The sequence below is a fragment of the Arachis ipaensis genome, chromosome B9, assembly GCF_059453495.1.
Source record: "Arachis ipaensis isolate K30076 ecotype BB chromosome B9, ASM5945349v1, whole genome shotgun sequence".
Taxonomy (NCBI): Eukaryota; Viridiplantae; Streptophyta; class Magnoliopsida; order Fabales; family Fabaceae; genus Arachis; species Arachis ipaensis.
In genome coordinates, this window is record NC_142444.1 from 49495809 (window position 1) to 49520553 (window position 24745).

A 24745-nucleotide genomic window follows, 5' to 3' on the forward strand; every position below is an offset into this window, starting at 1 on the left:
GTGACACACTTGTAATCACGTATGGTCCCCTCCACCGGGATTTCAGTTTCCCGGGGAATAGCCTGAGTCTAGAGTTAAACAACAGGACCTTCTGTCCTGGTTCAAAGATTCTAGATGACAGCTTTCTGTCATGTCATTTTTTTTATTTTTCTTTATAAAGCTTGGCATTTTCGAAAGCTGTGAATCTGAATTCCTCTAGCTCATTTAGCTGGAGCAATCGTTTTTCTCCTGCTCATTTAGCTGGAGCAATCGTTTTTCTCCTTCTGTCCTGCTAATTTCTCCTGCTCATTTAGCGTAACCATGAGGCAGATTACCAGCTCTTTGGCAACTGTCACAATTACGTACAAACTCTCGGGAATCTTTATGGAGTGTGGGCCAATAGAAGCCACATTGGAGGACCTTGGTGGCTGTTCGCTCACCTCCGAAATGGCCTCCATATTGAGATCCATGGCAATGCCATAGGATTCTCTGTGCTTCCTCTCTGGGGACACACCTACGGATAATTCCGTCTGCACATCTCTTAAAGAGATAGGGCTCATCCCACAAGTAGTACTTTGCATCAGTAATTAATTTCTTTTTTTGTATTCTATTGTACTCCTTGGGTATGAACCTTGCAACTTTATAGTTTGCAATATCGGCAAACCATGGTGCTTCCTGAATGGCAAATAGATGCTCATCAGGGAATGTCTCAGAGATCTCAAGGAAGGGGAGGGACGTCCCTTCCACTGGCTCTATCCGGGACAGATGATCAGCCACTTGGTTCTCTGTCCCTTTTCTGTCTCTTATTTCTATATCAAACTCTTGCAGAAGCAATACCCATCTAATGAGCCTGGGTTTTGAATCCTGCTTTGTGAGTAGATATTTAAGAGCAGCATGGTCAGTATACACAATCACTTTTGATCCTACTAAGTATGATCTGAACTTGTCAATGGCGTAAACCACTGCAAGTAGTTCTTTTTCTGTGGTTGTGTAATTTTTCTGGGCATCATTTAGAACGCGACTGGCATAATAAATGACATGCAGAAGCTTGTCATGCCTCTGTCCCAATACTGCACCAATGGTATGATTACTGGCATCACACATTAACTCAAATGGCAATGTCCAGTCTGGTGCAGAAATGACTGGTGCTGTGACCAGCTTAGCTTTCAGCATTTCAAACGCCTGCAGGCATGCTGTGTCAAACACAAATGGCGTGTCAGCAGCTAGCAGATTGCTTAGAGGTTTTGCGATTTTTGAAAAATCCTTTATAAACCTCCTATAGAATCCTGCATGCCCCAGAAAGCTTCTGATTGCCTTAACATTGGCAGGTGGTGGTAATTTTTCAATTACCTCTATTTTTGCTTGATCCACCTCTATTCCCTTGTTTGAGATTTTATGCCCAAGAAAAATTCCTTCAGTCACCATGAAGTGACACTTTTCCCAGTTTAAAACTAGGTTGGTTTCTTGGCATCTTTTCAGAACAAGTTTCAGGTGATCAAGACAGGAGCTGAATGAGTCTCCATACACTGAGAAGTCATCCATGAAGACTTCCAGAAATTTTTCCACCATATCAGAGAAAATAGAGAGCATGCATCTCTGGAAGGTTGCAGGTGCATTGCATAGCCCAAAGGGCATCCTTCTGTAAGCAAACACTCCGGATGGACATGTGAATGCTGTTTTCTCTTAATCCTGGGGATCTACTGCAATCTGGTTATAGCCTGAGTAGCCATCCAAAAAGCAGTAATAATCATGACCTGCTAGTCTCTCTAGCATCTGGTCTATGAATGGTAAAGGAAAATGATCCTTTCTGGTGGCTGTATTGAGCCTTCTGTAGTCAATACACATGCGCCACCCTGTAACTGTTCTTGTAGGAACCAGTTCATTTTTTTCATTATGAATCACTGTCATGCCTCCCTTTTTTGGGACGACTTGAACAGGGCTCACCCAGGGGCTATCAGAAATGGGATAAATAATCCCAGCCTCTAGTAATTTGGTGACCTCTTTCTGCACCACTTCCTTCATGGCTGGATTTAGCCGCCTCTGTGGTTGAACCACTGGTTTGACATTATCCTCCAATAGGATTTTGTTCATGCATCTAGCTGGGCTTATGCCCTTAAGGTCACCTATGGACCACCCAAGAGCTGTCTTGTGTGTCCTTAGCACTTGAATAAGTGCTTCCTCTTCCTGTGAATTTAAAGCAGAGCTTATGATCACTGGAAAAGTGTCACCTTCTCCTAGAAATGCATATTTCAAGGATGGTGGCAGTGGCTTGAGCTCTGGTTTAGGAGGTTTTTCCTCTTTCAGAAGAAAGTTCAGAGGCTCTTTCATGTCCCCTGAATCCTCCAAATCAGGCTGAACATCTTTAAAGATGTTTTCCAACTCTAATTCGAGACTCTCAGCCATGTTGATCTCTTCTACCAAAGAGTCAATAAGGTCAAATTTCATGCAGTCTGTTGATGTGTCTGGATGCTGCATGGCTTTGACAACGTTCAACTTGAACTCGTCATCATTGACTCTCAGGGTTATTTCCCCCTGCTGGACGTCAATGAGGGATCGTCCAGTTGCTAGGAAGGGTCTTCCTAGAATGAGAGTAGCACTCTTGTGCTCCTCCATTTCCAGCACAACAAAGTCAGTGGGAAAGGCGAATGGCCCAACTCTGACAATCATGTCCTCAATCACGCCTGATGGGTATTTAGTGGAACCATCAGCAAGTTGGAGACATATCCGGGTTGGTTTAACTTCTTCAGTTAAGCCAAGTTTCCTGATAGTGGATGCAGGTATTAGGTTGATGCTTGCCCCAAGATCGCATAAGGCTGTCTTGGTGCAATCACCTTCCAATATGCATGGTATCAGAAAACTCCCAGGGTCTTTAAGCTTTCCAGGAAAGCTTTTCAGAATGACTGCACTACATTCTTCAGTGAGGAGAACTCTTTCTGTTTCTCTCCACTCCTTTTTATGACTCAAGATCTCTTTCATGAACTTGGCATAAGAAGGTATTTGCTCAAGTGCCTCTGCAAATGGAATCTTTATTTCAAGAGTCCTTAGATAATCTGCAAAGCGAGCAAATTGCTTATCCTGCTCCTCTTTCCGGAGTTTTTGAGGATAAGGTATCTTGGCTTTATATTCCTCAACCTTAGTGGTTAAAGAAGCCTTTTTAGAGGGGTTGTTATCAGCACTTGTGTGTGTCTGATCCCTCACTGGCAATTGAATACCAGAGTCAGAAGCTGGAGTGACGTTAGACGCCAACTCACTGCTTGTTTCTGGCGCTGAACGCCAGTTTTGGGCATGGTCTGGGCGTTCAGCGCCAGCCTTCCACCCATTTTCTGGCGTTTTAGTGCCATAATTATTTTTCCCTGGGCTCTTACTGTCCTCAGGGGAATCTTTGGTGGGTTGCTCATTTCTTGAATTTTTGATGCCTTGAGGTGGGGTATTTAATGTTTTCCCACTTCTTAATTGAACTGCTTGGCATTCTTCTGCTATTTGCTTTGATAGCTGCTGCTTTGTTTGCTTAAACTGTTCTTCCATATGTATATTAGCCATCCTTGTCTCCTGTAACCTGTCTTTGAATTCGGCTAGCTGCTTTGTTAGCAAATCTAATTGCTGATTGAATTCAGCAGCTTGTTTTACAGTACTGAATTCGGCAGTTACTGTTTTAACCTCTTCATTCATGGAAGGGTTGCTGCTTAGATACATATGCTGATTCCTGGCAACTGTATCAATGAGCTCTTGAGCCTCTTCGATTGTCTTTCTCATATGGATAGATCCACCAGCTGAGTAATCTAAAGACATCTGAGCTCCTTCTGCAAGCCCATAGTAGAAGATGTCTAACTGAACCCACTCTGAAAACATTTCAGAGGGGCATTTTCGTAGCATCTCTCTGTATCTCTCCCAGGCATCATAAAGAGATTCATTATCTCCTTGTTTAAAGCCTTGGATGTCCAGCCTCAGCTGTGTCATCCTTTTTGGAGGGAAATATTGATTCAGGAATTTTTCTGTCAGCTGTTTCCATGTCCTTATGCTGGCCTTGGGTTGGTTATTTAACCACCTCTTAGCTTGATCTTTTACAGCAAATGGAAACAGTAATAGTCTGTAGACATCCTGATCTATTTCCTTATCATATACTGTGTCAGCAATTTGTAAAAATTGTGCCAAAAACTCTGTAGGTTCTTCCTGTGGAAGACCGGAATACTGGCAACTTTGCTGCACCATGATAATGAGCTGAGGATTCAACTCAAAGCTACTAACTCCAATGGAGGGTATGCAGATGCTACTCCCATATGAAGCAGTAGAGGGGTTAGAATATGACCCCAAAGTCCTCCTGGACTGTCCATCTCCACTTATGTCCATGATGGATCTATGGATATAACTTGGACTGATTTACCTTTTTATTTATTTTATTTTATAAGAAGTAAATACTTAAATAAAATAAAATAACTAAAAAGAATTTGAATTTTGAAATAAATTTTTTTTTTAATTTTTTTTTAAAAAAAAAATTAAAGATAATTAGTAAAAAAAAACGAAATTTTTGAAAAAGAGGGAGGATATTTTCGAAAATTAGAGAGAGAGAGAGTTAGTTAGGTAGTTTTGAAAAAGTTAAGAAACAAACAAGAAGTTAGTTAGTTAGTTGAAACAAATTTTGAAAAGATAAGAAGTTAGGAAGTTAGAAGAGATATTTTGAAAAGATATTTTTGAATTTAGTGAGGAGAGAGAAAAACAATAAGATAGTACAAGATTTAAAAATTTTTAGATCTAATGCTCCTTGTTTTCGAAAAATTTGGAGGGAAAACACCAAGGAACACCAAACTTAAAAATTTTAAGATCAAGACACCAGGAAACTCAAGAACACTTTGAAGACTCACAAGAACACAAGAACATGAAGGAAGAACACCAAACTTAAAATTTTTTTGAAAACCAAACAAAATTTTCGAAAATCAAAGGGAAATCAACAAGAAAACACCAAACTTAAAGTTTGGCACAAGATTTAATAGAAAAAAAATATTTTTGAAAAAGAATGTTTTGAAAAGAGAATAAAAGATTCTAACCCAATCAAATTAATGTTCTAGCCAAATGAGTTATGGGACCTTATTTTAAGAAAGATTATTTTTGAAAACACCAAACTTAAAAGTTTGGCACAGGATTTAATAGAAAAAAATATTTTTGAAAAAGAATGTTTTGAAAAGAGTATAAAAGATTCTAACCCAATCAAATTAATGTTCTAGCCAAATGAGTTATGGGACCTTATTTTAAGAAAGATTATTTTTGAAAACACCAAACTTAAAGTTTGGCACAGGATTTAATAGAAAAATTATTTTTGAAAAAGGTTTAAAAAATATGATAGCCAATTATCATGAACATAAACACCACGCTCTAACTAACTGAGTTATAAATTTAAAGTATTTTAACAAGGGATAAATAATGAAAGACTCTAAACCAAAAAGAAAGATTTTTTTCCTAATCTAAGCAACAAAATAATCCGTCAGTTGTTCAAACACGAACAATCCCCGGCAACGGCGCCAAAAACTTGGTAGCACAAATCGTGAATTACACTTTTCACAACGCGTACCACTAACCAGCAAGTGCACTGGGTCGTCCAAGTAATACCTTACGTGAGTAAGGGTCGAATCCCACGGAGATTGTTAGTTTGAAGCAATCTATGGTTATCTTGTAAATCTTAGTCAGGAAGTCAATTATGTTTATCAGTTGAATTGTGAATAACCAAGAGAGCATAAATTAAAGATTACTTGTTGTGCAGTAATGGAGAATATGTTGGAGTTTTGGAGATGCTTTGTCTTCTGAATCTCTGCTTTCCTCTGTCTTCTTGTTCACGCACGCACGTCCCCCTATGGCAAGCTGTGTGTTGGTGGATCACCGTTGTCAATGGCTACCTTCCATCCTTCCAGTGAAAACTACGCTCACGCGCTCTGTCACAGCACGGCTAATCACCGGTTGGTTCTCGATCCGGTTGGAATAGGATTTACTATCCTTTTGCGTCTGTCACTAACGCCCAGCCTTCAGGAGTTTGAAGTTTATCACAGTCATTCAATCCTTGAATCCTACTCGGAATACCACGGACAAGGTTTAGACTTTCCGGATTCTCATGAATGCCGCCATCAGTTCTAGCTTATACCACGGAGATTCTGATTAGAGAATCTAAGAGATACTCATTCAATCGGATATAGAATGGAGGTGGTTGTCAGGCACACGTTCATGGTTTGAGGAAGGTGATGAATGTCACAGATCATCACCTTCATCACAAGTAAGCGCGAATGAACATCTTAGATAGGAACAAGCGTGTTTGAATAGAAAACAGAAATACTTGCATTAATTCATCGAGACACAGCAGAGCTCCTCACCCCCAACAATGGGGTTTAGAGACTCATGCCGTCAGAAAATACAAAGTTTAGATCTGAAATGTCATGAGATACAAAATAAGTCTCTAAAAGTTGTTTAAATACTAAACTAGTAGCCTAGGGTTACAAAATATGAGTGGACTATGATGGATGATGCAGAGACCCACTTCTGGGGCCCACTTGGTGTGTTGGGGCCCACTTGGTGTGTGTTGGGGCTGAGATTTCGTGCAGGGGCCATTTGTGGAGTTGAACGCCAGTTTTTATGCCAGTTTGGGCGTTCAACTCCAGTTTTTGATCCTTTTCTGGCGCTGGACGCCAGAATTGGGCAGAGAACTGGCGTTGAACGCCAGTTTACGTCGTCTATCCTTGTGCAAAGTATGGACTATTATATATTTCTGGAAAGCCCTGGATGTCTACTTTCCAACGCAATTGGAAGCATGCCATGTCGAGTTCTGTAGCTCCAGAAAATCCACTTTGAGTGCAGGGAGGTCAGAATCCAACAGCATCAGCAGTCCTTTTTCAGCCTGAATCAGATTTTTGTTCAGCTCCTTCAATTTCAGCCAGAAAAATACCTGAAATTACAGAAAAACACACAACTCATAGTAAAGTCCAGAAATATGAATTTTTCCTAAAAACTACTAGAAATAGACTAAAAACTAACTAAAACATACTCTAAACTATATGAAATTATCCCCAAAAAGCGTATAAAATATCCGCTCATCAATTTTAAAAATCAAACAAAAAGTTAAGTGGTTAATTGAAAAAGATTTGAAAATCAATTTTGAAAAGATAAGAAGTTAGAAAAGATTTTGAAATTAATTTTGAAAAATATATGATTGAAAGATATGATTAAAATTTAATTTGAAAAGGAATTTGAAAAAGAAACTTAAAAAGATTTGATTTTTGAAATTAAAGATAATTACTTGACTAACAAGAAACAAAAAGATATGATTCTAAAATTTAAAGATTGAACCTTTCTTAATAGGCAAGTAACAAATTTTAAAATTTTTGAATCAATCACATTAATTGTTAGTAAAGATTTTGAAATTATGAAATCAAATTAAGAAAAAGATTTTGAAAATCATTTTTAAAAGTTTTCGAAAATATAAGAAAATGAGAAAGATTTGATTTTTGAAAAAGAAAAGATAAGATTTTTAAATTGAAAATTTAATTTGACTCATAATAAGAAACAACTAGATTTTAAAAATTTTTGAAAAAGTCAACTCAAATATTCGAATTTTATGAGAAGAAAAAGGGAAAGATATTTTTTTATTTTTGAATTTTTAATGATGAAAGAGAAAAGCAATGAAAAGACTCAAAACATGAGAATCATGAATCAATGCATGCAAGAACACTTTGAATGTCAAGATGAACACCAAGAACACTTTGAAGATCAAGATGAACATCAAGAACTAATTTTGAAAATTTTTTAAGAAAAGAAAAACATGCAAGACACCAAACTTAGAAATTTTCAAACTTTAGACACTAACAAATTGAAAATGCATATGAAAAACAAGAAAAAACACGAAACAAGAAAATGCAAAGATCAAACAAAGACAATCATCAAGAACAACTTGACGATCATGAAGAACATTATGCATGAGTTTTCGAAAATTTTTAAGAAAAAGTTACAAAGATGCAATTGACACCAAACTTACAATTTGACACTAGACTTAAACAATAAACATAAATTTTTTTTTCAAAAATTATTTGGAAAAAAGAAAAATAAGGATTTCAAAATTTTTAATGAGAATTCCAGGAATCATGCAATGTTAGTCTAAAGCTCCAGTCTAGGAATTAGACATGGCTTACTAGCCAGCCAAGCTTTCAGCGAAAGCTCCGGTCGAAAACACTAGACATGGCCAATGGCCAGCCAAGCTTTAGCATACAAATCAGGCATACAACAGCTGAATTGATGAGAATCAAAAAGCTCTTGTGATGATGAGTTGGAACCTCGGTCCAAAAGATTAGATATGGCTTCACAGCCAGCTAAACTTCAACAGATCATCATGAAACTCTAGAATTTATTCTTAAAAATTCTAAAGTCATAGAATAATTTATTATTTTTTTTGAAAAAAATTTATTTTTTTCGAAAATAAGAATAATAAAAACAAAAATATTAAAATTAAAATAAAATTACCTAATCTGAGCAACAAGATGAACCGTCAGTTGTCCAAACTCGAACAATCCCCGGCAACGGCGCCAAAAACTTGGTGCACGAAATTGTGATCTGAATGGCGCCAAAAACTTGGTACACACTATCATAATCTCAATTCTTCTTCACAACTTCGCACAAATAACCAGCAAGTGCACTGGGTCATCCAAGTAATAAACCTTACATGAGTAAGGGTCGATCCCACGGAGATTGTTGGCTTGAAGCAAGCTATGGTCATCCTTGTAAATCTCAGTCAGGTGGATTCAAATGGTTATGGGATTTTGATAATTAAAATATAAATAAAATATAAATTAAGATAGAAATACTTATGCAATTCATTGGTAGGAATTTCAGATAAGCGTATGGAGATGCTTTGTTCCTTCTGAATCTCTGCTTTCCTACTGCCTTCATCCAATCATTCATACTCCTTTCCATGGCAAGCTGTATGTTGGGCATCACCGTTGTCAATGGCTACTTCCCGTCCTCTCAGTGAAAATGGTCCAAATGCGCTGTCACCGCATGGCTAATCATCTGTCGGTTCTCGATCATGTTGGAATAGGATCCATTGATCCTTTTACATCTGTCACTACGCCCAACACTCGCGAGTTTGAAGCTCGTAACAGTCATCCTATCCCAGATCCTACTCGAAATACCACAGACAAGGTTTAGACTTTCCGGATCTCAAGAATGACTGCCAGTAATTCTAGCTTATACCACAAAGACTCTGATCTGAACCAGGATCCCATGAGATAAATGCTCAAACTATTGCAGATAGAACGGAAGTGGTTGTCAGGCACGCGTTCATAGGTGAGATTGATGATGAGTGTCACGGATCATCACATTCTTCAGGTTGAAGTACGAGTGAATATCTTGGATTGAGAATAAGCTTGAATTGAATAGAAAAATAATAGTACTTTGCATTAATTCATGAGAAACAGCAGAGCTCCACACCTTAATCTATGGGGTGTAGAAACTCAACCGTTGAAAATACATAAGTAAAAATAGTCTAAGCATGGCCGTGAGGCCAGCCTTCAATGTCTAAGGACTAAATGTTCCAAAGATCTAAAAATGATCCAAAGATTAACTAAGGATTCAAATTCAATAGTAAAAAGTCCTATTTATACTAAACTAGTTACTAGGGTTTACAGAGATGAGTAAATGATGCAGAAATCCACTTTTGGGCCCACTTGGTGTGTGAATGGGCTGAGCATTGAGCTTTCATGTGTAGAGGCTCTTTTTGGAGTTAAACGCCAGGTTGTAGCCTATTTCTGACGTTTAACTCTCATTTCCAGCTTGTTTCTGGCGTTTAACTCCAGAATAGGGCAGGAAGTTGGCGTTTGAACGCCAGTTTGTGACGTCAAAACTCGAGCAAAGTATGGACTATTATATATTGCTGGAAAGCCCTGGATGTCTTCTTTACAACGCAATTAAGAATGCACCAATTGGGTTTTTGTAGCTCAAGAAAATCTATTTCGAGTGCAGGGAGGTCAGAATCCAACAGCATCTGCAGTCCTTCTTCAGCCTCTGAATCAGATTTTTGCTCAAGTCCCTCAATTTCAGCCAGGAATTATCTGAAATCACAGAAAAATGCACAAACTCATAGTAAAGTCCAGAAATATTATTTTTATTTAAAAACTAATAAAAATATACTAAAAACTAACTAAATCATACTAAAAACTACTTAAAAATAATGCCAAAAAGCGTATAAATTATCCGTTCATCAGTGGTCGTATAGCTAATCGACGTGCATGCGTGCATCACGTGCACGCATCGTCCTTCAGAAAATCCAGTGACCTGTACGAATCAGAAATGACCCCCAGCGATTTCTGGGCTATTTTTGACCCAGTTTTCGGCCTAGAAAACACAGATTAAAGGCTACAGGGTGGGGAAATCAAGGGATTCATTCACACAACATTCATCAGTTCACAATTTTAGGTTTTAGATATAGTTTCTAGAGAGAGAGGCTCTCTCCTCTCTCTAAGTTTTAGGATTTAGGATTTCTCTTAGGTTAGGTTTACTTCTTCTCCATTCCAGGTTCAATGTTACTTTAATTTAATTTTTCTTCTACTTTTATTTATTCTATTACTTTAGTTTGTTTATTTTCCCAATTTGGTTTATGAACTCCATGTTAGATTTGATTTCTTTATTTAATGCAATTTGAGGTATTTCAGATTTATGGTTGCTTTCTTCAATTTATGTGATTGATGCTTTCAATATTTAGATTTATCTCCTTTTGGCTTTGGTTGAGTAATTGGTGACACTTGAGTTATCAAACTCCTTTGTTGATTGATAATTGGAATTTGCTGGTTGATTTGGATCCCTCTAAAGCTAGTCTTTCCTTAGGAGTTGACTAAGACTTGAGGAATCGAATTGATTAGTCCACTTGACTTTCCTTTATTTAGTAAGGGTTAACTAAGTGGGAGTAATGAACAATTTTCATCATAATTGATAAGGATAACTAGGACAGAATTTTCAATTCTTATACCTTGCTAAGAGCTTTATTAGTTATTACTTTAATTCTTGCAATTTACTTTTCCTGTTCATTATTCAAAAAACCCAAAAAAGATACAATCCCATAATCAATAATAAATACACCTCCCTGCAATTCCTTGAGAGACGACCCGAGGTTTAAATACTTCGGTTTATTTTTATTGGGTTTGCTTTAGTGACAAACAAGTTTTTTGCACGAAAAGATTCTTTGTTGGTTTAGAAACTATACTTTCAACGAGATATTATTTGTGAATTTCTTTACCGGCAGGAATCCGTTCGGTAAAATGGCACCGTTGCCGGGGAATTGCAAACGTGTGCCTTATTATAGGTTATTGTAAATATTTGCTTTTGCTTGTTTATTTGTTTTTGTTTTTAATTTTTATTGGCTACTATGAATTCTCACTCCTGTCGCTATGAGTTTGGTTCCAATGTTGTTGTAGGGAATGGAAGCTATAATGAGAACAGACATCAAGGTTGGAACAATCAAAGATGGGAGGAGCCACAAGGATTTGATCAACCGGTCTGACCTCCGCTATACAAGCCCTCGTCTCCCGGATTGGATCATCGAATACCACCAACAATCAACCCTCAAGCTCTAGTGCACCTCCTTTTCAACCCCATAATGATCTCTCCATCCCATCACCACCCTCCATGGAAGAGCACCCACATCCATCAACCCAAGAGCGACACGATCCCAATTATGCTAGTGATATGGAACAAGAGAGAAGGGATCGGTTTCGCAAATTCATACTTCACAAGAAGCTAGAGGAGGCCCTAAAGGTGGAGGTAGGAGAGACCCTTGAAGGAAGTTGTCATGAGGTGGAAGTCAACAAGGAGGAGCTGGATTTTGTACTAATGCAAGTGAAAAAAGCCAAAATTACTGAAGAAGAGGAAGTGGTTGAAGATTTAGGAGATGCGGCACCACAATTTGAACCTCAAGTCATAGAGCCTCCTTCCAAGATGGTTGAATTTGATGTTGAGGAGGGTGTACAACCTCCAAGGAATATCATGGTTGAAGACTTTGAGGATGTTGATCAAGAGATGGAGATTAAAGAAGAAGAAGTACAACCCCCACGCCCTTGGTAAGCCATGAAGAAGAGTTTGAATTGGAAGAAAGCTACCAAGAGGAAGAGGTTGAAACTGAAGAAGCTCGCAAAGAGGTGGAAGTTGTCAAGGGAATGGAGCTTGAAATCACCTTGCCAAAGCTGTTGGAGACCTTTCCCCCAAAGCTACTACCATCCAACACAACATTCAAGTGGGTAAAATTCTTATCCTTGACCTTTACTTTCCCACTTAAATATGGTTTACTTGAGACAGATGGTCAGCTTAGAGCTCTTTGTGGCTTTAAGAGTAAGAGGGTAGTTGGCAACACAATACTAGGTTCATTGTAGTTGGGAGCTCAAAATCTAAATGCAAGGGTTGGTATAGAGCTCGAATGAATGGGTCTAGGAAGCTGTATGGATGCCTTAGTGAGAATTTAGATTGCTTACCACCCGGATGGCATCATGATGATCAACTTGAAGACGGGTGTAGAATCAAGATTTGGGATCCAAGAATATATGAGGATCAATTTTGGGAGCTCAAAGCTTGTGAAGAACTCCATCAAAGCCTGTGGAATTTACCTGGTATTGATAGAGCTTATTGGAGGTCCAAGCATTGGTGGAAGTTTCAAGACGAGTTCAAGCACAAGCCACCATGACAAGGAGCTCATCAAATGTCCAACTTAAGGACTTTAACTAAAAGTGCTAGGTGGGAGACAACCCACCATGGTATAATCGTCCCTTTTCATTCCTAGTTTTATTTTATTTTGTTTTTCACAGTATTCACTCATAATTTCTGCATAATCATCTACATTCTGCATTCTGCATTTTGTATTCTGCATAAAAAAGAGGCGGGGGGGAATTGACGCGCAAGCGTCCACGATGCGCACGCATTGTTTGTATGTGCACACCTGAATAGAGAGTTGCGCGAGAGACGCGCGGGAGGGGTGTGTGGCACACAAGCCATACTGGTGCACGAAATTGTGATCATCAACGGTGCCAACATCATGGTACGCACAATTGCAATGAAGTGCTCAATTATTGGCTATAAATGGGGTAAGGGGTTTTGATTTTGTGTTTTGGCAAGAAAATAAATGGCAAGAAAAGTAAATGAATAATGAACTAACAAAATAAATGGAAAAGAACTCTTGACTAGACATAGGTAATTGAGATCACCATCCTTGTCTACATACCAAATATTGACAATTATGAGAGGCCAAGCTCATTAAGTCTACTTCCAAAAGTCTTAAGTACGTAATATCTACTCCTAGACTTGAAGTACGTCAAATGGCTTTGATCACATCAACCCATAAGTCCCAACCTACTTACTAATTAGATTAGTAGTGGGTTGGTGTCAATGAGTATCAAATTGATCACCAAGGGTTCTCAAATCACCAATTCAATGAGACCCAATGACTCAAGGTCACTCAATTCCCTTAGCCTAGGCCAAGAGTCAAGAAAACTACTCAAGAACTAAAGGAAACATTATATCAAACACTTAGTGTGCAAGAAAAGTAAACATCATAAAATGTAAGAATTAAAGGAACCCATAACCAATCATAAGCAAGAAATCAATAATAGCAACTAAGATCAACATAAAAGAACATGGAAAATAAAAATTGCATTAAAGAAAATTGAGATCCAACAAGGTTCATGAACATAAAAGCAACAAATTAAAGGAAATGATCAAGAGAAACTAAGAAGATTAAGATGTAATAACAAGAAATTAACAAAGGAAAACTAAATCAAAACAAGAATTGAAACTGGATTTAAGAAAATTAAACCTAAACTACCCTAAATTCTAGAGAGAAGAGAGAGCTTCTCTCTCTAGAATTCTACATAAAACATGATGAAAACTCCACTATGACTACTTGCTTCATTCCCCCCTCAATCCTTGGGTTCAATAGCATCAGAAATGAGTTGGATTGGGCCCAAAATGCTTCAGAAATCGCTGGGGGCGATTTCATTAAAGTGGACCCACGTGCTCCATCGGCGCGCGCGCTTACATGGCGCGTGCGCGCCCCTATACCTCAGGCAACATATGGTCAATTTTATATCATATCGAAGCCCCGGATGTTAGATTTCTAATGCAACTGGAACCGCCTCATTTGGACTTATGTAGCTCAAGTTATGGTCATTTGAGTGCGAAGAGGTCAGGCTTGACAACTTTACGGTTCCTTCATTTCTTCATGAGTTCTCCCACTTTGCATGCTTTTCTCTTCACTTCTTCCATCCAATACTTGCCTTATTAACATGAAATCACTCAAAAAAACATATCAAGGCATCAAATAGAATTAAAGTGAATTAAAATCACCATTTTAAGGCCTAAAAAGCATGTTTTGACATTTAAGCACAAATCAAGGGAGAATTGCAAAACCATGCTATTTCATTGAATAAATGTGGAAAAAGGTGATAAAGTCCCCCAAATTAAGCACAAGATAAACCACAAAATTGGGGTTTATCAAATCTCCCCACACTTAAACCAAGCATGTCCTCATGCTAAGAATAACGAAGGACAAGGAACGGGTATGAACATTTATTCAATGCAAAGAAACTATATGCACCTATCTATATGAATGCAACTAAATGCAAGATGATTCTACCTACTTGGTCAAAAGCAAATCAATCTCCAAGAATATATATCAAGTAGGGCTAAGTAGTATGAAGATTCTTGAATCCCACCAATTCAAATATCAAAATGAAGTTCAAATAGACTTGCAAGAAGAAAAGCTCATGAAAGCCGGGAACAAGAAATTGAGTATCGAACCCTCACCGGAAGTGTATCCGCTCTAGTCGCTCTAGTGTATAGGGTCGATCACTCCATTCTCTTCTAATCATGCTTTCCATGATTTATTTTTCATCTAACAATCAACAATTATTCAATGCATGCATACATTCATCATGAGGACTTGTTCATAGGTTGTAATGGGGCTAGGGTCAAGGTAGGATGCATATGGTCAAGTGAGCTTGAAATTTGAATCTTTGATTAGCCTAAGTTCTCACCTAACACATATAACAACCTATACAATTCTAATACAATGCCTAGCTACCCATGATTTCCACTTTTTTCACATACTCATGCATTCTCTTTAATTCACATCCCATATGCATTGATTTTTATTAAACTTTACTTTGGGGTATTTTTGTCCCCTTTTTATGTCTTTTTCTCCTTTTTTTATTTTTATATATATATATATATTTTTTTTTGTTTACATTTTTTTTTCACACACATTTTTTTTAAAGTATATACAAACGTATCAATGCATATGGTTTTACATATTTAATGCATAAGCATGTACCCAATCCCATGATTTTCAACAAAAATAAAAAATACACTTTTACTTCAACCAATGTCCCAAGGTTCCCATCCCAAATGATACACACCATCACTAGCCTAAGCTAATCAAAGATCCAAATTAAGGACATTTATTATTTTTCGCTTAAGGGTAATGATGTGCTAACATTAAGAATAAAAGGGATTAAATAGGCTCATATTTGGCTAACAATGGTTGATAAAAGGTAGGCTACTTGGGTAAGTGAGATAAAAAAAATGATGGCCTCAATCATATAAATGCATATATACATAGAATAATGGACATATAGAATCAAACAAATCAAAGATCACAATCATAGAAAGAGAACAATGCACACAAGAATGAAAATAAGTGGTTATAAGATGTAACCACACAATTGGGCTCAAAACTCACATGCTTGTGTTCTTAGCTCAAAAACCATGTTCCAAAATACATTCTTCAAGCAAGTTCAACACAAAATTTTTTTTTTCAAATTGGTAGGGTGCCCTAAAAACAATTTCTTGGAAAAGAAATCATCACCCTAACCAAGTAGTCCTAACATAAAAAGAAGTGGGAAAATATGTATAATTTCTAACTAGCATGCAACCTAACATGCAATGCAACAACTAACTAACAAGGACCAAAATTAAGAATTTGGTGTTGAAAAAGGAAGTTGTTACCCATGGAGGTCGGTCGGACGACCTCCTCACACTTAGAAATTTGTACCGTCCTCGGTGCATGCAAAGAAGAGCAAGGTGGACGGGTTGCTACAATTGATGAGTTCCTCCAAAAGGTTGTGCGGAAGGACTTGTTTGTTGCCCCATTTAGAAGTTTTTCCTTTTCTTTCCTTCTTGGTGGCCAACCTCAAAGGAGAGAAAAAGAAAGAAAATTAAGCCTAAACAAAGATATGAAAGCAATAGAACATAGGCGGGGGGCTAATGCCAATTAAGAGTAGGATTCTCACTACATGTTAGCTACGCATGTGAGTGAGGAAGCAATATAGGAAAAGGGCATATCAATTAATACTTGATGCAAGAGTAAAGTCAAGGCATGAAGAGCACTCAAAAGCATCAAGTTCGACTAGAAATAGTGGGTCATGAAAGACATGTAAGCCCATATCAATGCACAAAGAATATAAGGATCATCAAAGGTTAAGCATTGAATTCAATATTTCATTACCCATCAATATCAAACAAGTCTAGAAGCACCAAGATTAACCAAGAAATTCTCAACAATTGAATAAGAGAATTCAACACCATTATTAAAATAAGAAACTTAGAAAAGAAGATAAGAACAAGGTATGAAAACAAAATTAAAATGCAATAAATGAAAATAAGCAAATGTAATAAAAGAAAATGGAAAAAAAGAAATTTTTTTTTACCGGCACAGACGCGTCATGCACGCTTCCGCGCCGATGCACAGTTTGGCTAAAGGACGCGTACGTGCCAGGTGCGCGCACGCGTGGGTTGCAGGCACAAGATAGGCACAAACTGGGTATAACTCTCTGGGACATGTACCAGGAGGGTAGGTGACGCTATCGGCACGCACGCGCATTACTCAATTAGCTTCAAGGGCGCGTACGTGCCAGGTGCGCGCACGCGCGGGTGGTTTTGTGCCTCAGGCGTGGTGCTGGCGCAGTGTAGGTGCAACTCTCGGATCAATGTATGGAGGGGTGAGATTTTTACATCCACGCGTCCGCGTACATGGCGCGTCCGCGTGGATGGTCGAAAATGCTTGAGGCGCGCATACGCGCCAGGTGCGCGCACGCGCGTGTTGGTGCTCTGTTTTTCAAAAATTTTCCAAGTTCTTGCACCAAATCAAGCATTCCAAACCTCCAAACAGCTACCCAAACACCTTAAAACATTATATAACATATTATACTACCAAATAAACTCAACAAACAAAACAAAACATGAAATCAAACCTATTCTACCAATATTTACAAAAGAGAAAAATGAAAAGAGTTTACCATGGTAGGGTGTCTCCCACCTAGCACTTTTGTTTATTGTCCTTAAGTTGGACTTATGGGGAGCTCCTCTTAAGGTGGCTTGTGCTTGAAGCTATCCTTGAACATCCACCAATGCTTGAGTCTCCAATAAGCTCCATTCTTCAATTTTAATATCTTCAAGTTTTGATGGAGTTCTTCACAAACCATGAGCTCCCAAATTTGATTCTCCTTGTGCGATCCGGGATCCCACACTTTGTTTTGACACCCATCTTCAAATTGATCATCATGATTCCAATTGGGTGGCATGACCTTAGAATTCTCAATTGAGCACCCAAACATTCTCCTAGACCCATGCAATTTGGTTTTACACCAACTATTGTAATCAAACTTTGACCATGCAACCATGATGAACTTAGAGTGATGTTTCCAACCACTACACAACTCTCTCTTACTCTTAACTCCACAAAGAGCTCTAAGTTGCCCATCTGTCTCAAGCAAACCATATTCAAGTGAGAAATTAAAGCTTAGGGATAAGAATTTTACCCACTTGAATGTTGTATTGGATGGTGACTTAGGAAATGGTGGTTCCGATTATCTTGCAAGTTCCACTCCCTTGTGCTCTTCTTTGACTACCTCCACCTCTTCACAAGCTTCTTCAAATTCAACCTCTTCCTCTTGGTAGCTCTCTTCCAATTCAATCTCTTCTTCATTGCTTACCAAGGGCATGAGAGGTTGTGCATCTTCTTCTTTGATCTCAATTTCAAGCCCAATGGGAGAGGATTCAATTGTAGATAGGAACTCCTCAATGATTGAATCCATCTCTTGATCAACCTCTTCAAAGTTTTCCACCATGATATGCCTTGGAGGTTGTACACCCTCCTCAACACCAATATCAAGCTTCTTGAAAGAGGGCTCTATAATGATACATTCCCATGGACTTCCAACATCTCCTAGGTCTTGAACCACTCCTTCTGGCTCAATTGTCTCATCTTCCTCCCCTAGTGGCAATTCTTTCTTCAACTCCTCTTCTTCATCTTGAAGCTCTAAACTCACTCCCTCACTATGCTACTTGGTTTTTTCTCCACATTCATCAATGGGAGTGCCTTGGTCGTTTAGGCTTAGTCGGGAGGAGGCCATATTGCTAACGGCTTCCACTAGGATAGCCATCTTGGCTCCTAGCTCTTTAAACTTCTTTTCATCCTCCTCTTGTCGCCTTAAGATATGAGATTCAAGATCTCTCAATTCATGCGTGGGGGCTTCATCGGGAGGTGATGGTGGAAGAGAAGGTTCATTGTTTGGGAGGAAGGTTTCATGATTGGAAGTTAGTTCACCTTGGTAAGGGTGTGGAGGTGTATATTGAGGTGGTTCTTGAGAGTAGTTGTGTTGGAATTGTGGTGGTTTTATGTGTGGTTCATATGGTTCATAAGGTGGTTGATATGGTGGATAAGGATTAGGATCATATGGGTGTGATTGGTGGTAAGGGGCTTGTGAGTAAGGTGGTTCAAAGTCATGTTGAGGGGGTGGTTTATAGGCATGTGGTGGTGGTTGTTGACAATCACAATAAGGGTCACCACATCCATTAGATTGATATGCATTAGGATGAGAGTTATACCCATAAGAATCCGGAGGGGGTTGTTGCCAAGAAGGGTGATCAATCCTTTGAGACTCCTCCCACCTTTGATTGTTCCATCCTTGATGCATATCCTCATTGTAGCTCCCATTTCCTACAACATAATTTGAGAGAAACTCATAGCCAAAGTGATGAGAATTTATAGCAACAAGCACTAAGTCTAACATAAACTAGCAAATAAGCAAAAGACAAACATATTCACATATTCACAATAGCCAATAATATAACACCATTGCAATTCCCCGGCAACGACGCCATTAATTTGATGGCAAGAATTGTTGTCGGTAAGGAATTTCTCTTATAGAAAGAAGAATTTCATTGTAAGCATAGCTCCAAACCAACAAACAACTCTCAAATCAAATTAAAATATGGTTTTATCACAAGTGCAAACCCCAAATAAGAAATAATCGAAGTATTTTGGACTCCGGGTCATCTCACAAGGATTTGCAATGAAGTGCTCAATTATTGGCTATAAATGGGGTAAGGAGTTTTGATTTTGTGTTTTGGCAAGAAAATAAATGGCAAGAAAAGTAAATGAATAATGAACTAACAAAATAAATGGAAAAGAACTCTTGGCTAGATATAGGTAATTGAGATCACCATCCTTATCTGCATACCAAATATTGACAATTATGAGAGGCCAAGCTCATTAAGTCTACTTCCAAAAGTCTTAAGTACGTAATATCTACTCCTAGACTTGAAGTATGTCAAATGGCTTTGATCACATCAACCCATAAGTCCCAATCTACCTACTAATTAGATTAGTAGTGGGTTGGTTTCAATGAGTATCAAATTGATCACCAAGGGTTCTCAAATCACCAATTCAATGAGACTCAATGACTCAAGGTCACTCAATTCCCTTAGCTTAGGCCAAGAGTCAAGAAAACTACTCAAGAACTAAAGGAAACATTATATCAAACACTTAGTGTGCAAGAAAAGTAAACATCATAAAATACAAGAATTAAAGGAACCCATAACCAATCATAAGCAGGAAATCAATAATAGCAACTAAGATCAACATAAAAGAACATGGAAACATAAAAATTGCATTAAAGAAAATTGAGATCCAACAAGGTTCATGAACATAAAAGCAACAAATTAAAGGAAATGATCAAGAGAAACTAAGAAGATTAAGATATAATAACAAGAAATTTAACATGGGAAAACTAAATCAAAACAAGAATTAAAAGTGGATTTAAGAAAATTAAACCTAAACTACCCCAAATTCTAGAGAGAAGAGAGAGCTTCTCTCTCTAGAATTCTACCTAAAACATGATGAAAACTCTACCATGACTACTTGCTTCATTCCTCCTCAATCTTTGGGTTCAATAGCATCAGAAATGAGTTGGATTGGGCCTAAAATGCTTCAGAAATCGCTGGGCGCGATTTCATTAAAGTGGACCCACGTGCTCCATCGGCGCACGCGCGTACATGGTGCGTGCGCGCCCCTATGCGTCAGGCAACATATAGCAAATTTTATATCATTTCTAAGCCCCGGATGTTAGATTTCAAATGCAACTAGAACCGCCTCATTTGGACCTCTGTAACTCAAGTTATGGTCGTTTGAGTGCAAAGAGGTCAGGCTTGACAGCTTTACGGTTCCTTCATTTCTTCATGAGTTCTCCCACTTTGCATGCTTTTCTCTTCACTTCTTCCATCCAATACTTGCCTTATGAGCATGAAATCACTCAACAAACATATCAAGGCATCGAATGGAATTAAAGTGAATTAAAATCACCATTTTAAGGCTTAAAAAGCATGTTTTCACATTTAAGCACAAATCAAGGGAGAATTGCAAAACCATGCTATTTCATTGAATAAATGTGGGAAAAGGTGATAAAATCCCCTAAATTAACCACAAGATAAACCACAAAATTGGGGTTTATCAAGGACTTGGTCCAACCTTTGATCAAAGTTGACCCTTCTAGTGTAGGGGCGTGCATCTCCTTGCATCATAGGCAAGTTGAATGCCAACCTTCATTTTTCGAACTGAAATCTAAGTATTTCTCGCGAACCATTGTAAGCCAATTCTTTGGGTCTAGGTTCACACTTTGATCATGGTTCTTGGTGATCCATGCATTGGCAAAGAACTCTTGAACCATTAAGATTCCAACTTGTTGAATGGGGTTGGTGAGAACTTCCCAACCTCTTCTTCGAATCGCATGTCGGATCTCCGGGTATTCACCCTTTTTGAGCTTGAAAGGGACCTCGGGGATCACCTTGTTCTTGGCCACAACTTCATAGAAGTGGTCTTGATGTACCCTTGAGATGAATCTCTCCATCTCTCATGATTCGGAGGTGGATGCTTTTGCCTTCCCTTTCTTCTTTCTAGAGGTTTCTCCGGCCTTAGGTGCCATAAATAGTTATGGAAAAACAAAAAGCAACGCTTTTACCACACCAAACTTAGAAGGTTTTCTCGTTCTCGAGCAAAAGAAGAAGGAAGAGAGTAGAGGAAGAAGAAATAGAGGAGATAGAGGGAGGTTAGTGTTTTGGCCAAGGGGGAGAAGTTGTGTTTAAGATGTATGAAAATGAAGGGGTGAAGATGGGTTTATATAGGAGTGGGGAGAGGGTAAGGTTCGGCCATGTATGGGTGGGTTTGGGAGGGAAAGTGGTTTGAATTTGAATGGTGAGGTAGGGGGGTTTATGATGGATGGATGTGGATTGGTGAAGGGTTTATAGAGAAGAGGGTAGGATTTGATAGGTGAGGGGTTTTTGGGGAAGAGGTATTGAGGTGATTGGTGAAGGGTATTTGAGAAAGAGTATTATGAAAAGGTATGAAGAAGAGAGAGAGTGAGTTGAGGTTGGTGGAGATCCTGTGGGGTCCACAGATCCTGAGGTGTCAAGGATTTCTCATCCCTGCACCAATTAGGCTTGCAAAATGCCCTTTGCTGCCAATCCTGGCATTAAACGCCAGGTTGCTCACCATTTCTGGCATTTAAGGCCAGCTTCTTGCCCTTTTCTGGCGTTAAACGCCAGTCTGGTGCCCATTTCTGGCGTTAAACGCCCAGAATGGTGCCAGACTGGGCGTTTAACGCCCATTCTGCTGCCCTTACTGGCGTTTAAACGCCAGTAGGCTTCTCCTCCAGGGTGTACTATTTTTCATTCTGTTTTCAGTTTGTTTTTTCTTTTTCAATTGTTTTTGTGACTTCACATGATCATCAACCTACAGAAAACATAAAATAACAATGGAAAATAGAAATTTAACATAGATAAGTAAAATTGGGTTGCCTTCCAACAAGCGCTTCTTTAATGTCAGTAGCTTGACAGTGGGCTCTCATGGAGCCTCACAGATACTCAGAGCATGATGATAGCCTCTTAACACCAAACTTAGAGTTTGGTTGTGGCATCCCAACACCAAACTTAGAGTTTGAATGTGGGGGTTTTGTTTGACTCTGTATTGAGAGAAGCTTTTCATGCTTCTTCTCCATGGTTACAGAGGGAGATCCTTGAGCTCTAAACATAAGGGAGTCCTCATTCACTTAAAGAACCAATTCTCCTCTGTCAACATCAATCACAGCTTTTGTTGTGGCTAGGAAGGGTCTGCCAAGGATGATGGATTCATCCATACACTTCCCAGTATCTAGGGATGTAGTGGTCTTCAACCTTTACCAAGACATCCTCTACAAGTCCATAAGCCTGTTTCCTTGAATTGTCTGCCATCTCTAGTGAGATTCTTGCAGCTTGTACCTCAAGGATCCCTAGCTTTTCCATTACAGAGAGAGGCATGAGGTTTATGCTTGACCCTAGGTCACACAGAGCCTTCTCAAAGGTCATGGTGCCTATGGTACAAGGTATTGAGAACTTTCCAGGATCTTGTCTCTTCAGAGGTAATTTCTGTCTAGTCAAGTCATCCAGTTCTTTGGTGAGCAAGGGGGTTCATCCTCCCAAGTCTCATTACCAAATAGCTTGGCATTTAGCTTCATGATTGCTCCAAGGTACTTATCAACTTGTTCTTTAGTAACATCTTCATCCTCTTCAGAGGAAGAATACTCATCAGAGTTCATGAATGGCAAAAGTAAATTCAATAGAATCTCTATGGTCTCAGTGTGAGCCTCAGATTCCCATGGTTCCTCATTAGGGAACTCCTTGGAGGCCAGTGGACGTCCATTGAAGTCTTCCTCAGTGGAGATCACTGCCTCTTCCTTCTCTCCAGGTTGGTCGTGTGGGTTATGTTGATGGCCTTGCACTCTCCTTTTGGATTCTCTTCTATATTGTTTGAAAGAGTACTAGGAGGGAGTTCAATAACTTTCTTACTCATCTGACCCACTTGTGCCTCCAAATTTCTAAATGAGGACCTTATTTCAGTCATGAAACTTTGAGTGGTTTTAATTAAATCAGAGACTACAGTTGCTAATTCAGAGTGGTTGTGCTTGGAATTTTCTGTTTGTTGCTGAGAAGATGATGGAAAAGGTTTGCCATTGCTAAACCTATTTCTTCCACCATTATTGTTGTTGAAGCCTTGTTGAGGCCTCTGTTGATCCTTCCATGGGAGGTTTGGATGATTTCTCCATGAAGGATTATAGGTGTTTCCATAGGATTCTCCCATGTAATTCACCTCTTCCATTGCTGGGTTCTCAGGATCATAAGCTTCTTCTTCAGATGAAGCTTCTTTGGTACTGACTGTTGCTGTTTGCATTCCAGACAGACTCTGAGAAATCATATTGACTTGCTGAGTCAATATTTTGTTCTGAGCTAATATGGCATTCAGAGTATCAATATCAAGAACTCCTTTCTTCTGACTTGTCCCATTATTCACAGGATTCCTTTCAGAGGTGTACATGAATTGGTTATTTGCAACCATTTCAATGAGTTCCTGAGCTTCTGCAGGCGTCTTCTTCAGATGAAGAGACCCTCCAGCAGAGCTGTCCAATGACATCTTGGACAGTTCAGACAGACCATCATAGAAGATACCTATGATGCTCCATTCTGAAAGCATGTCAGAAGGACACCTTCTGATCAATTGCTTGTATCTTTCCCAAGCTTCATAGAGGGATTCACCTTCCTTCTGTCTGAAGGTTTGGACTTCCACTCTAAGCTTGCTCAATTTTTGAGGTGGAAAGAACTTTGCCAAGAAGGCATTGACTAGCTTTTCCCAAGAGTTCAGGCTTTCTTTAGGTTGTGAATCCAACCATGTTCTAGCTCTGTCTCTTATAGCAAAGGGAAAGAGGATAAGCTTGTAGACCTCGGGATCAACCCCATTGGTCTTGACAGTGTCACAGATTTGCAAGAATTCAGCTAAGAACTGATGAGGATCTTCCGATGGAAGTCCATGAAACCTGCAATTCTGTTGCATCAGAGAAACTAATTGAGGCTTAAGCTCAAAGTTGTTTGCTCCAATGGTAGGGATTGAGATGCTTCTCCCATAGAAGTTGGGAGTAGGTGCAGTAAAGTCACCAAGCACCTTCCTTACATTGTTGGCATTGTTGTTGTTTTCGGCTGCCATGGCTTCTTCTTATTTGAAAGTTTCTGTTAGGTCCTCTATAGAGAGTTGTACTTTAGCTTCTTTTAGCTTTCTCTTCAAGGTCCTTTCAAGTTCAGGATCAGCTTCAACAAGAATGCCATTGTTCTTGCTCCTGCTCATATGAAAAGAGAGGAGAAGAAAATATTGAATCCTCTATGTCGCAGTATAGAGATTCCTTGAGGTGTCAAAGGAAAATAAAAATAGAAGGATGAGGTAGAGAAGAGAGAATTCAAACTTATCAAGAGGGACAGAGTTCGAATTGCTGATAAGGAGAAGTGTTAGTCCTTTAAATAGAAGGATTTGGGAAGAGGGGAAGAATTTTTGAAATTAAAGTAAAAAGATTTTGAAATAATTAAAAGAAATTTTGAAAATTTGGTAAATGATTTTCGAAAACTAAGA

The 24745-nt window shown here is 38.8% G+C and overlaps 1 non-coding gene across 1 annotated transcript; it reads left to right on the forward strand.

Annotated features, from left to right (window-relative positions):
- The first annotated feature begins 23815 nt into the window (after positions 1-23815).
- LOC148544596 (small nucleolar RNA R71) lies at positions 23816-23923 on the forward strand. Its single transcript, XR_015901153.1, has one exon. It is a non-coding gene; the product is annotated as a small nucleolar RNA R71 (small nucleolar RNA).
- Positions 23924-24745: the final 822 nt, after the last annotated feature.